The sequence below is a fragment of the Lepeophtheirus salmonis genome, chromosome 12, assembly GCF_016086655.4.
Source record: "Lepeophtheirus salmonis chromosome 12, UVic_Lsal_1.4, whole genome shotgun sequence".
NCBI classification, from domain to species: domain Eukaryota; kingdom Metazoa; phylum Arthropoda; class Copepoda; order Siphonostomatoida; family Caligidae; genus Lepeophtheirus; species Lepeophtheirus salmonis.
The window spans coordinates 11,601,478-11,614,820 of record NC_052142.2 but is presented as its reverse complement, the minus strand read 5'-3'; the positions used below and the strand labels follow the sequence as shown (position 1 = coordinate 11,614,820).

Below are 13,343 nucleotides of genomic sequence, written 5' to 3'. Positions count from 1 at the left end.
TTTTTCTCTACAATATTATCAACTATACCAATGCCAGTAAATTTATATTTATCATAGAAGGGGAAGAGTTGCAATGAAAGACTGAAGTAGTACTTCTGATATTACAAACTCGTGGCTTTAAATTATGTTTCCTCTAATAGTCAAAAGAAAGCCATTCAAACACAAAACTACTGGACAAAATTAATAGATTCCAATTTACGCTACTTTTCCTATAGTTTTGTAAATATAACTTGTTTATAACTTCCTTATCAATATGAGAGTAAAATCATAATGGAAGAAGAATTATTATACGTTCATTAACTATCACCTAGATATATTGTTTGACTCCTTGCAAAATTAACGGGTAATATAAAAGCTCACTTAAAATCTGTCTAAAGATCGCTTCACTAATGGGTAAAGCTGACTTCTAGTTTCGATAAATAACTGTTTTGAGATTCAAAAAAGGTAAAACACTTCTTTTATTATTTTTATTCATTCTTTACCAAGTTTTTGTTGTGATCACATCTATAGTTTACCGTGTATCTATGTATAATATAATTAATATTTCTAGTAAAATTACTAAAAAAATATCCCTACGTCAGAATTGAAATTAAAACAGCCTATGAAATTTAAAGCAACCTACCGGATGACAACAAAATATTTTTGTCAAATATGTCGGTGTAAGTACTCTTATAGTTCCACATCCAAAATCAAACGACACTTAATGTCCTCCTCCTACGTCAAAAACATGAATGCATTTAATACAACATCGGACTCAGGATGATTCTGACAACATTAACATCGACCTTTTATAGATTCTCGTTTCATATAATATACATTTTCACGAAATTTACGGAGAAATATAATGGTAGAACCGTCCCTAGTAGAAGGACCCTATATAGATTAATAGAGATTGTCAGCAAGAATGTAATCTTCAAAATTAAATGGAAAATTGGAGACGAGGATATTTTTATAGCTTTTGATGAGACTAAAGACAATCTGGCAACAATCAGTAACATCTATAGTTATGGGTACATCGGATGGACGTTTCTTGGGTCATCCTTATTTAATCAACATGATATACATAAAAGTTGCTAATGGTAATAATATTGCAAATTTTGTTGTTCAGAGTGCTTAACTAACTCTTGGTTTGGACTATGATGAAAATAAGTTTAAAGCTTTTATCATGATTGTAGCTACTCCTAATTGAAAAATATTACTTTTGTGGCTCATGGACTCCATAACGTAACTGAACTTGTACGTAAAGAATTCCGAAAGACAAACGAGCTTATTTCATAAGTTAAAAAAATGTCTTTAAATGTCGAGCAAAGAAAATGGATCTTTACGACTTCTGACCGATTCCTTACCTCCAGCACCTATCGTTCACTAGTTAGAGAACTTGGTTAAAAGCGTTTGATTACTAATTCAATAACTTCGAAGAAATCAGGGAATATTTAAACAGGCTTAATGAAATAAACAAACATCATAGGTCCTAAAAGCTAAGGAGATAATAATTAATAAGTTTATTTATGAAGAATTATCAATAATTAATAATAATCTCAACCTAATTAACGAAACCATTACTACTTTATAAGGAAGACTTTCTTGACTTGTAAGCTTGGCTATTCTGAAACATTTACGTATCAATATCATACAAGAGCCATTCAAAATCAAATTGAATACATTTTTAAAAGAAAATAACTTTTTTCCCAAATAAAATACATTTTTTCATAAATACAGAAAAAATGTCAAAAAAAATTACATGTATGGTCTCAAACTGTATTTTAGATTTAGATGGTGCTCAAGTAGTTTGCCTAACATCAGTTTCTTTGGCTATATACATGGGTGTGTAATTTATTTAAGATAAGTATAAGTCGTTTTAAATACTTCCTTTTTTACTAGTTTACACTGATGGTGTAATATTCAAACAGGAAATCAAATTAACTTAAATCAACTAATTGAAATTAGCTACAACCAATGGATTCTAAAATAAATAATTATATTTCTACTCCTAAAAACAGTTATAGGGTAAATACTAAATAAACAAATTGAAATGGATTTTAGGATAATAAAAATAAAATATATTTAAAAGGACTATCTAGATAACGTCTTGTATGTATTAAATATTAATATTTAAAAAAATCAAATTCATGAGTATGAGTCCTCAGTATCTAATTCAAAAATGCTAGAAAATTTAGAATAAAATATAAAAATATATTTATTTATTTCCATTGCAAAAAAGATCAGAGGGCTCCAATAACATAGTATTTAGATTTCTATAATTGTATAAAAATATATTCCTTATAGATGTTTACTGATGTCGTCTTCTTGATTTCGAAGCTAGAAAGTAATCATTCCTCAATAAAAATTATTTTTGCTTTCGTGAGAAGAAATGTTGGTGACTTTCTTCAACTAGGTGTCAATTAGTAATTTATAAAATTGACTATATTCATATGATATTGAAAGATCCTTATCCAAAAGGAAGGGAGCTATTTGTTATCTTAGTCAGTCGGTCCTTGTTCAATAAGGAAACGGATTCCGAGAATTGAACTTCTTTGACATTTGCATCTAAATGAGGGGAGCCAGTCCAAACTTATCTACAAACTCTTTTCGAAGAAACTTGGAAAACTGGGTTAAGGAGACTAATAAATGGATTTTATTTTAATTGATTTAAATCCAAATCTTACTAAGGAGAAGGACTGAGACGTTTCTTATTTCTGTAAGAAAGTAAGTTCTGGAAATTAAAATCTTGGGTTGTCTAACTCATCTTTGGAATAACCTTTTACGACTAAAAATATCTTTAATTTAATTATCACATAATTGTATAACTCGCTTAACACCTCATTAATAATGAGTAATGAAATCAAAGGACTTTTGTCAACAGTTGACTCAATTTCGTATTAAGTCTTTCTCTATATAGTTGCTAGTTGGGTAGATAATGATAATTCTTATACAATAAGTAAGGGTGATAATTTTGGTAAGAATAGAAAAGCGTGCGAGGAGAAGAGAAGAAATACTTATGATATCACTGATTAAATAATATACATTTCTTCTATCAATCAAGAACGTTACCATTCCCGCCTTTATTATTCAATATTAGTATAATATTAGATGCTGATAGTCGATAGAGAACTGAATAAAATGCCTAAAATAACGTCGCCTTCTGTCTGGATTTCTGAAAATGGAGGCCCAGGAATTTGGAAAATACTTACCGGATGAGAAACAGATGGCTTGCCAGATTTGTGGGTATAAATGTAACTTTAGTCCTCTGTCTAGAATTACACACCACTAATTATCCTCATCTCATATCAAGAGCATGGATATTCATCTAAAAAATCAAATTAATACTGAATACATCAAGTCCGACTTTAACTCTGATCTCACAAAGATGCTTATTACATCTAATATAACCTTATCCATTGCTAATTATCTACGTTCAAAACATAACTAATACACACAGATAAAATGTCTAGATTAAAAGAGAAAAAGTACGCAATTACATTTTGCTTTATGAGCATTCAAATATTGATTTAACATTTTCTGAGACTATTTTAAACTATATAAAATACTAGCGGTAGCAATCAGCATTGCACTGATATATTAGGTGTCGTAGAACATACAAGTTTTGTTTTAATAATACAGAATATAACTCCCCAACAAATCTTTCGTGTTACTCTCCGACTATCATCAGCACACTCACACATAGTTACTGGCTCAATACTTATAAATTCTCTCCTTAAGAATAAAATAATAATTTAAAAAAAAAAGAATTAATATGATTAGATGAGTCAGGAAGTACTTTAGATCGTTACTAAACATTGACTAAAGTCACAATCATTTTTTTTAAATTTTACATCCCTTTTAAGAACATCCCTTGTCTTTTCTTTTTTTTATCTGAGTTGGAATAAACGTCTGAGAAATTTCATCCATTTTATAGAATCCTCTTTTGACCATAAAAGGAGTAGCAATTTTCAAGTTCATTTACTCTTTTCCCAAAAGGAATGCCAGGTTTTTGGTAAATTCTTTATTTCTGAAAGTTTAGTGTTAAAAAGAATTTAAAAAATAGTCCAGTTACTTTCTGTCTTTTCAGAAATAATAAAACTAAATTTGAGACGAACTTCTGTAAATGACTGGCTTCTGTTGAAAGGCAAAAGTAAAATCTGTGCTTATCCTTGGTGGAAATATTTGTGGTACACAAAATGGCACATATTAATTTAATGAAAACCCAAGAGTGTAGAAGAATTTTATAAGAAGAAAAAAGAACTACAACAAAATACTTGTTATAAATAGCAATTACTTAATGCTTTGTTGTTGAGGAAATAAGGTTAATTTCCATATTATTCATTCACAATATTATATAATCAATAATTAACTTTTATTCATAGAATTGTGACTCATAAAAAAGGACTTTCACTCGTTTCTAAAATAGCATATTTCGTCAGCTTAATGCCTAGGAATAAAAATAAAGAAATTATATACGAAGAGCGGAAGAATTCATTTTTTTATCTTGTAAAATACTTATGATGTTTAGTTGTCTTTATATAGTTCTTGTGTATATATATATATATATCCAATAGATATGAAAATAAATCCATCTTTAATTAATTTATTCAACGTATTTATAAAACTAGGTAAATAAAATTTCTACAAAATATTTATTATATTTTTATTTATGGGCTAATACAGGCCTTGCATGTCATTGTAATGACAATCAGTCAACACACTTTAGTCAAATTCGTAAATTCGTGCTACGATCTAAGCAACACAATACACTTCTTGGAGTCAACATAAATGAAAAAACCTCAAATTTTATTTCGGCATATAAATTCGATGAGTCACTACTAGAAGAACATAATACATACATTACGAATGTATTTTTTTCTACTTGTGATCCAAGAATAGATTTCAAAAAAGTCCAGATACCTTTCACCATATGTCTTGGTGGGCATTTAAATAAAGAATTATGTTATAATACCAACATTGAAAAGTAAGTTAATATTGGGATTTTAATTTTTTAACTATACAAGTTTTAGATTCCAAGTTAGATCAACATTTGATATTCAGAAGCATCAAAATTTATTACGAACGGAAGCAGTATTAATGGGAAGAGAGGATGATAGACATATGTTTACTGAAATATCCATCAAATTAAGAACATTTTTAGGCCCGCATATTCCTGTATTAATAGTTAATAGACATCGTCCTGGTCGGTACAAAGCGGGAATTGAGCTTGCAGATAGTCATAAAAATAAAATTGTAGAAATGAATAAAGCTCATCTACTCATAACAGACATTAGATAAGAATAAATAGTTCAAATAAGTAAACATGCAACTAATACCTCTAAGTTTTTAATATGTTTTTTTTTTTTAATTTAAATTACAAACACTATAAAAATTCATTCAGTTGATAAAAAAAATGTATTTAATTGTAAATTTGATTTAAAGTAGAGGAAAATACTTTTCATAAATACATTATGACCAAAATTGATAACTTTTATTATTTGGTCTAAAAAAATATTTCAAAGATATTATTATTAATTGTTTAGCAGAAAAAGTATGTTATGTCAATAAAGAGAAAGTATTTCATTTAAATAATATATCATTTTATGTCATTTTCATTCTTGTTAAGTTCAAAATGAGCTTAAAAATAAGTAAAATTGTAATAATTAAATCTCCAAAAAAATTAGCATTTTTATATTTTATATATATATACCCATATTCGAGTACAGGACCACCATTTCTTGTCATGGTTAATATTAACAGTAAACATGTACATTCATACAAACCATATTTAAACACAATACAATTAAATAAAACCATGTTACATATCTTTAAATTTTATTTCGACGTTTAAGTGATATTAGTCACAACCAGAAGAATATAATATATACATTCCAATGTATTTTTTTTTCTACTTTTGATCTAAAAATTAATTTAAAAAAAGTCCAGTTTTTTAATGTTTTGGAAAATATTGCAATACTGTTGAATCAAGAGGATATTGAATTCAAATTTTGCCTAGATCGAGATTCCATAGAATTGATAAAAGTCAGAAATTCTAGTAAAGTCATATCAATTATTTTCTCGATAAACAACTTTCTGTGAAGAATAAATCATATTCTTAGAGACATTTCGATTGATCTCCACTTTTTGAATAAGACAGAAGAAAGAAAAAGGGGATAGGCTAAATTGGTCACCATGAAAAACAAATTTGACATCATGCCTTGAAGTAATCCAGATAATTATCAATTGAAAGAATTGTTAAAGTAAGTTTCAGTTCTCTATATGAGGATGAGATTGTGAATTCGTATCTTATGAACATTCAATCGGACTCCAAGTCAATCGGTAGACTAAAGTATTCGTCAGAAGAAGGATTACATCTCATTATTTCCGTTTTCCGTATAACCTTGACGCTGTTCAATTTGAATACTTCTAATATTTTGTATCAAAAACATTTCTAAAGATATTATTATTAGCAGAAAAAATATGTTAGGCCAATAAAGAGAAAGGATATTATTTCAAAAAAGATATGAAATTATGTCTTTTTCATTATTATTATGTCCAAAATGAGGGTAAAATAAGAAAATTGTTATAAGAAAATGTCCAAAAATATTGCATTATTATATTTTCTACATAAATATCATGGCGTTACCTCACTGACACAAAAATACACTATTTATTTAGTTGTCAGCTGTCAATTCCTCGTCAAAAGAAAATCATTCCAAGACTAAATTGCTCGACCAAATTAATATTATCAAATTTATGTTACTCTTTCTATAGTTGTGTGAACATAACTTGTCTATTACCTCATAATAAATATAAGAGTAAATACATTATGGAAGGAAAATATTCACACTTTTATTAATTTTACATATATCATTTTACTCTTTGTAAAATAAGATAAATGTAACTAAATTTAAATACAATAAGCAAGAGTTAGTAGAACCATCAAACGTTATTCACTCGCTTTTTTTTATTTTCAACTGCCTTTGCCTGAGGCTAACAAATGAGTAAATAAATCCAACTAACTCGAAGATAAAGCTATATAATTGACTGGAATTATGTACTCAAAGACTCGCAACTGTGAATTATATTTCAAGACTAATGATTTGAATTTTATATTGCGATAATATATTCTCCACGGCTTTCTAGGCCCATTCACTAAGCTGTGTATGCTACCAACGATTAAAAAAATATGTATAAGTTGATTAAATAATTATTGCTGGACAAATCCCAAATATATGACGATTTGATTTCATAGTGTTTATGAGATTAAGTAAATTAATAAACTTGGAGTGAAGTTCAAGATGATAATCTATATGTAACTGTAAATTTTATATAATACCTTCCCCAAAAATAGAGCAAATAAAGTAGATATGTAAGAAAACACCAATTTACAGAGAGAAAAAAACTTGCAGGGTGCGTGGAGGGGGGAGTATAGTTTTGGGGATCTTCATAGATATGTTGGATTATTTTACTTAAATGGGGAGATTAATTTAAATTTATTTATATTTAATTTAGTTAAATTATAAATATTTCACTCAGATGAAAAAAAAAAAATCAATTCATTGCTTTGTTTAATCACACCATTCATTGTAAAATAAGTCCTCTCAAGATGGCCTTCAAAATCACAAATAGGATTAAATGGATCAAACAAAAGGTATAATTGACGTTAATGCATTTATTTATCTTTCGTAAAATTATGCACCAATCTGTTATTTTATTTTAACCCGACATTAGCACCTTCAATTTTTATTTCTTCACAATATGAAAGTTCTTTGTCTTAATTTTTAATCTCTCTTTTTATATCTGTACACTTAGGGTCTATGTACATAATGTATGTTTGCATAGTGCCTCTAAACTTACTTATATTTAAAAAATATTGTTATTTGAACTAATCTTGAAGCTACAACACGCTTCTGTATCCTCCGTTTCACATTGGGAGAACAGAATAATGTTATTACTGGTTGATTATTATAATTACAAATACGTAGAACTAAATAATCCTTAAAGATTGTAAAATAAAACACGATTTGTTACTTTGATAGTATATATAAGAATGAGTCTATATTCATTCACTCGTTTATAATACATACAAGGCATACGAACAATCATACACCATCTCCCCTTTTAAAGAGAGTTAAACACAAATAATTATTTCAAAACATTAAAACGAGGACTTCCTCTCAGCTTGGTCGGAGATTTAGGTATATCTGAAATTAGTTCCATTTGGGTATAATCTTGCTTTATATGAATTGCATTTCTTCGCTTTCTGGACCCGTATTCTATTTTGACTTAATAGGAATTTCCATGCTTATGCTTTGATATAATAACGGCTATTCGTTTCCATCTCTTTGATTTCTCATCTTGCAAACATACTCTCTATCCCATTTAAAAAGTAATCTGCTGTTTATATTGATCATTCTCGTACATTGGTAATTCTCCTCTTAGTTTTCTTCTAAACATAATCTCGGCTGGAGAATCACAGTCTCCCTTTGGTGTATTCCGAAATTCGGCTAGGGCTTTTTTTAAATTTGGCATAATTATAATCAACTTTTTTCATTAAATGTTTCATATTTTTAACTGATGATTCGGCATGTCCATTTGACTGAGCATCGTAAGGTAATGAAATTTCGTGGATAATGCCATTAAAATTAGAGAGTTCTTTAAATTCTTCAATTTAAATTGAGGGCCACCATCATTTCTTACAGATTTTGGGAACCCAAAGTCATAAAACCAATCTAGTAGAATACTAGTTACTTCTGTTGTCGTAGTCTTTTTCAATGGTTTGACCCAAGAAAATCCAGTAAATCTGTCGACCATCAATAAAAGAATCTTTCTTATCTTGGTGAAATAAATCGAGGAATACTTTTTCCATAGGTTGACTTCCTAACGTTTTATTATGTTCTGTCAGTTTTGTTTGACTTGGTTGAATTTCCATACATTTAGAGCATGACTCAATACTTGTTTTAATTGAATGGTTCATACCAGGCCAAAAGTATCTATCTCGGGCTAACTTTCGGGCTCGAACAATACTGGGATGAGATATATGTAATTTCTTCAAAATATAACTAATGGCAATACTTGGGATAGTAATTTTTCCATTCGTGATTAGTAGTTTGTTTTCCAGTAAAATATTCTTCCAAATTGTCTTGTATTGGATGTGTCTTCGATACATCCTTAATTTGTTTGCCTCCCAAAAACGCTTTAATCATTTTTTGATAATTTATATTTTCACTTGCAAATTTCTAAAGTTCTTTTAGTTTAGGATTAGACTTGATCAAATAAAAGTTGTAAATTTTCTTTTCAGGTCGATCTGTGTTGGAAACAGGAAATCGTGATAACACATCTGCTAGAATATTCATTTTTCCTGAAATCCACATAACTTTGAAAGTTATGTCTTTTTCAACATAGAAATTAGCACCTTTTAAATAGTGCAAACATTTTTCGTTGCTCCTGTTAATTGCGAAACATTCAAGTTCAATTGCTGAATATCGTGTTTCGGCTGGAGTTAATGTTCGAAAACCCCAATGAATTAAATATTTTCTATCACATTCACCACATTTATCCTGTTGAATGAGAGCAAAACCAATACCATTAAGCTTACTTGCGTCAGTAACCAACTTTGTAATTTTTTTAACATCGAAACGAGCTAAAACAGATGCTGAGCTCATAATTCTTTTTGATTCATCGAAAGCTTTTTTTTTTCTTTTCGCCATTGACCTTCAACATTCTTCTTTAATAGTTCTCTCAATGGTGTTGTAACTTTTGTATAGTACGGATGAAATTGAGCTAATTGATTGGCTAGTCCAATAAATGATCTTAATTCAGTAAGATTTTTTGGGCTCTGGGAACTTCACAATTTTTTCAGGATCTGGCTTGATACGTTCACCAGATATGAGCATACCTGCAAATTTCACTTTTCTTCCATATTGAATTATATATTTTGATAAGGTAATATTGTTCTTCTCACAACGTCTGAGTACTTCTTCCACCTTTTGTAAAACTTCATCTTCATTTTTGCCAGATATCAAAATATCATTCACAATCTTCTTAACATTCCTGATTCCACATAAAACAGCGTCTGTCCTTACACAAAATTAATCGTTAGAACTACAAAGACCCATCGGACCTCCACAATATTGAAATTTTCTTCGGGGTGTGTTAAATGTTGTTAAAGCTCTACTTTCTTCTTCCAAAGGTATCTGAAAATAACCCATTTTACAATACACCATTGTACAGAACACTTTACTTTCATTAGGAACTGATTGAGAAATATCTTTAACAGATGGAAATCAGTTACAGGTCTAATTCCTCTACCATTCGGTTTTGGAACCATCATTTTAGGTGAATACCATTCCGTAACACCTGGTTCTGGCTGAATAATACCTAAGTTTTGTATTTTAGTTAATACTTCTTCTGATTGATCTTCTTCATGAAGAGGGAACTGTTTCGCAGTAGTGATCTTCAATGGTGTATAATGTTCAGCATTCCTATCGAGTACAATTTTCATTGGAGGACCAGTTATAGGGTTTAATTTATCACAATTAACTACTCCTTTATATTTTTTGATTAAATTGTTGAGCTTTTATTTTGATTTAATTTCGATGCTGTCACAACATAAAAGCGGAAAATCTTTCGAAATTATTGAAAGACTTTGACAGGTTTTCCAACTGAGTAGAAATTCATTTTTTTCTCTCCGTACTTATAAGGGCCATTGCTTCCCTGATGTTACCATTAAATATTATAGTTAATTAACAATGCCTGACAAATTTTATTAAATTCCACTTGCGTTAGGGATATTGGGTTGATAAGATTCATTCCATTGAATATTATATTTATCCACAATATTCATAGAAATAATGGTAATTGGTGATCCAGTATCAGGTAAAGCTTTAAATTGAAATTGTTTGTTGTGACTATGATTCAAAATAACATTGGCTTTGGGAGTATCGTCGTCGTATGCATTCAACATATTCCCAATAAAGTTGAACTTATCTTCTGGTCCCTTCTAGGTATACGACACACTTTCATAATATGCCCCTTTTTGTTGCAATTCGAACAAATAACATTGAAACTATAATAGCAATCCTAAATCATGTGGTCCAACATTCCACAACGAGTACAACCTTTTGACATAGTTGTGCTACTTGTATCGTTTCGGCTGTTGGTATATAGTCGATCTCTTTTTGAATCCCAAATCTATTAATGTAACCTTTTGGTGTGACTGACTTATTTTCAATTTATCTTCCTCTTTGAACAGAATTAATAGAGTCTTGAACACCTCATGATTCCACTTCCCTTTTATTAATCCTCCTTGCTTCATAAAATTTAGAAATTTTCTTCAATGTCTCTCTTATCAAATCTCCCCCTGCCTCGATATATTCTTGCCTCCATTCGTCGTTATTCGTGGCAACAATGCATCGAAAGATATACAACTGTTCAATAAACGTAGTTTTTACGTCTCCTTCATCTTCTAAAATATACAATCTTCTTTCGAAATCAGACATATCTGCATCTTCTCTTTGAGTTTCCCTGAAGTATTTTAATCTTCTTGTTAACAATGAATATATTACAAGAAATTCTTCAAATATTAGTTTCTCACAACTATTGTTATCTTCGCCAAATATTGGCGTATCTGACAAATTTTTTTAAGAGAATAGCTTTTTCCAAATCAATAGACAAACAACTACGGAAGTAGGCATGTTGATCTTGAGTTGGAATAATTTTCATATTACTAGTAGAATAGTATGACCTGAAATCTCCTCAACCAATTCTTCATTTGCTCTACTGAGTTACATTTTTGCAAGGGTTTGGGCTCGAGATAATCGTTTGGTCTACAAATCTTGGACCTGTGAACGGCTGGAGTAGATAGAGAAGTAGACTGAGAAGAATCGGAACGAATAGCTTCCATGGCTTTAATCAGAACCACTCTTCCCTCGCCAACAACTTCATGATACCTTTGAAATTGTTCCTCCAGATCCGATTGAATAATTTGCTCGTTTTCTTCTTTGTTTTCTTCTCCACTACAATCCATCCAGGGATTAGCACCATCCTCAACACCTTTATATCTATAATCAAAGTATTTAATAGCATCCTGTAATCCTTGGATACTGAATGAATTATATGAATGTTGCGTCTTGACGAGGGAGAGACGCAAGCTTATTTATAATAGGAGAGATCCAGGATGACCGGGAGAGATGAGAGGAAGAAGGACGTGGAGGAATGAAACTACACACTGTTTATACGCTCATGTGTATTCTAACTATACTCTAAATATATTTACATAAGACGACACTATTTATAATACATAAAACTCAGTACTTAAATACATAAACTAATATACAGGAAGATCAAAACCAGAAAGGACATATTAAATACATAACATCACCCCCCAAGCACCAAATCCATGGCGGTGCTTAAACAGGTTCCTCTCCATGAACAGCAGCCTATAGATCCGCTCCATCCATGTCCAGGCGAGGACAAAGCATTCTTCCTTGTATTTTAAAAGTTTATCTCCATAGACGTGCCGTGCTCTCAGCACGCGCACCGGAGAAAGGAGGACAATACTCCTCATAAAGGTTTTAAGGACCCGAGCACCTTGCTCGTCCCTGGGAGAAATAACATTCACCCTTGTTGAAGTTTTAAGGACCCGAGCACCCTGCTCGTCCCTGGGAGAAACAACACTCACCGTTGCCGAGGTTTTAAGGACCCGAGCACCCTGCTCGTCCCTGGGAGACATCTTGCTCGATGTACCCTCATCCAACTCGGGATAATCCACAAGAGAGACCGTTCCACATCCATCAACCAATGATGTGAACGGGAGAGTAGGAACAGAGGAGAACAAAAATTGTGTAGGAATAAATCCATTGTTAATTATGTGGTCCCGGACCCGGACACACACTTCACTTCTTGAAAGTGACCAAGGTTCTCTTCCTTCCTCCACGAGGCCCAAACATAGGCACAGTCCATATTGCTCCGCCTTCCGTAGACAAACGAGCGTTCTCCCCATCGACGAAAAAGGGCTACCCAACTCCAACAGGGCTAGCTTCGCCGACGATCCCACAGCAGGGAGGTCACGTGATCCTGATCCCATCCTCGTCGCCAATGTTGCGTCTTGACGAGGGAGAGACGCAAGCTTATTTATAATAGGAGAGATCCAGGATGACCGGGAGAGATGAGAGGAAGAAGGACGTGGAGGAATGAAACTACACACTGTTTATACGCTCATGTGTATTCTAACTATACTCTAAATATATTTACATAAGATGACACTATTTATAATACATAAAACTCAGTACTTAAATACATAAACTAATATACAGGAAGATCAAAACCAGAAAGGACATATTAAATACATAACAATG

General features: G+C 31.0%; 1 long non-coding RNA gene across 1 annotated transcript; it reads left to right on the top strand.

Moving 5' to 3' along the window:
- The first annotated feature begins 4,456 nt into the window (after positions 1–4,456).
- Positions 4,457–5,807, top strand: LOC121126838 (uncharacterized). Its single transcript, XR_011782762.1, has 3 exons — positions 4,457–4,610; positions 4,666–4,966; positions 5,013–5,807. It is a non-coding gene; the product is annotated as an uncharacterized lncRNA (long non-coding RNA).
- Positions 5,808–13,343: the final 7,536 nt, after the last annotated feature.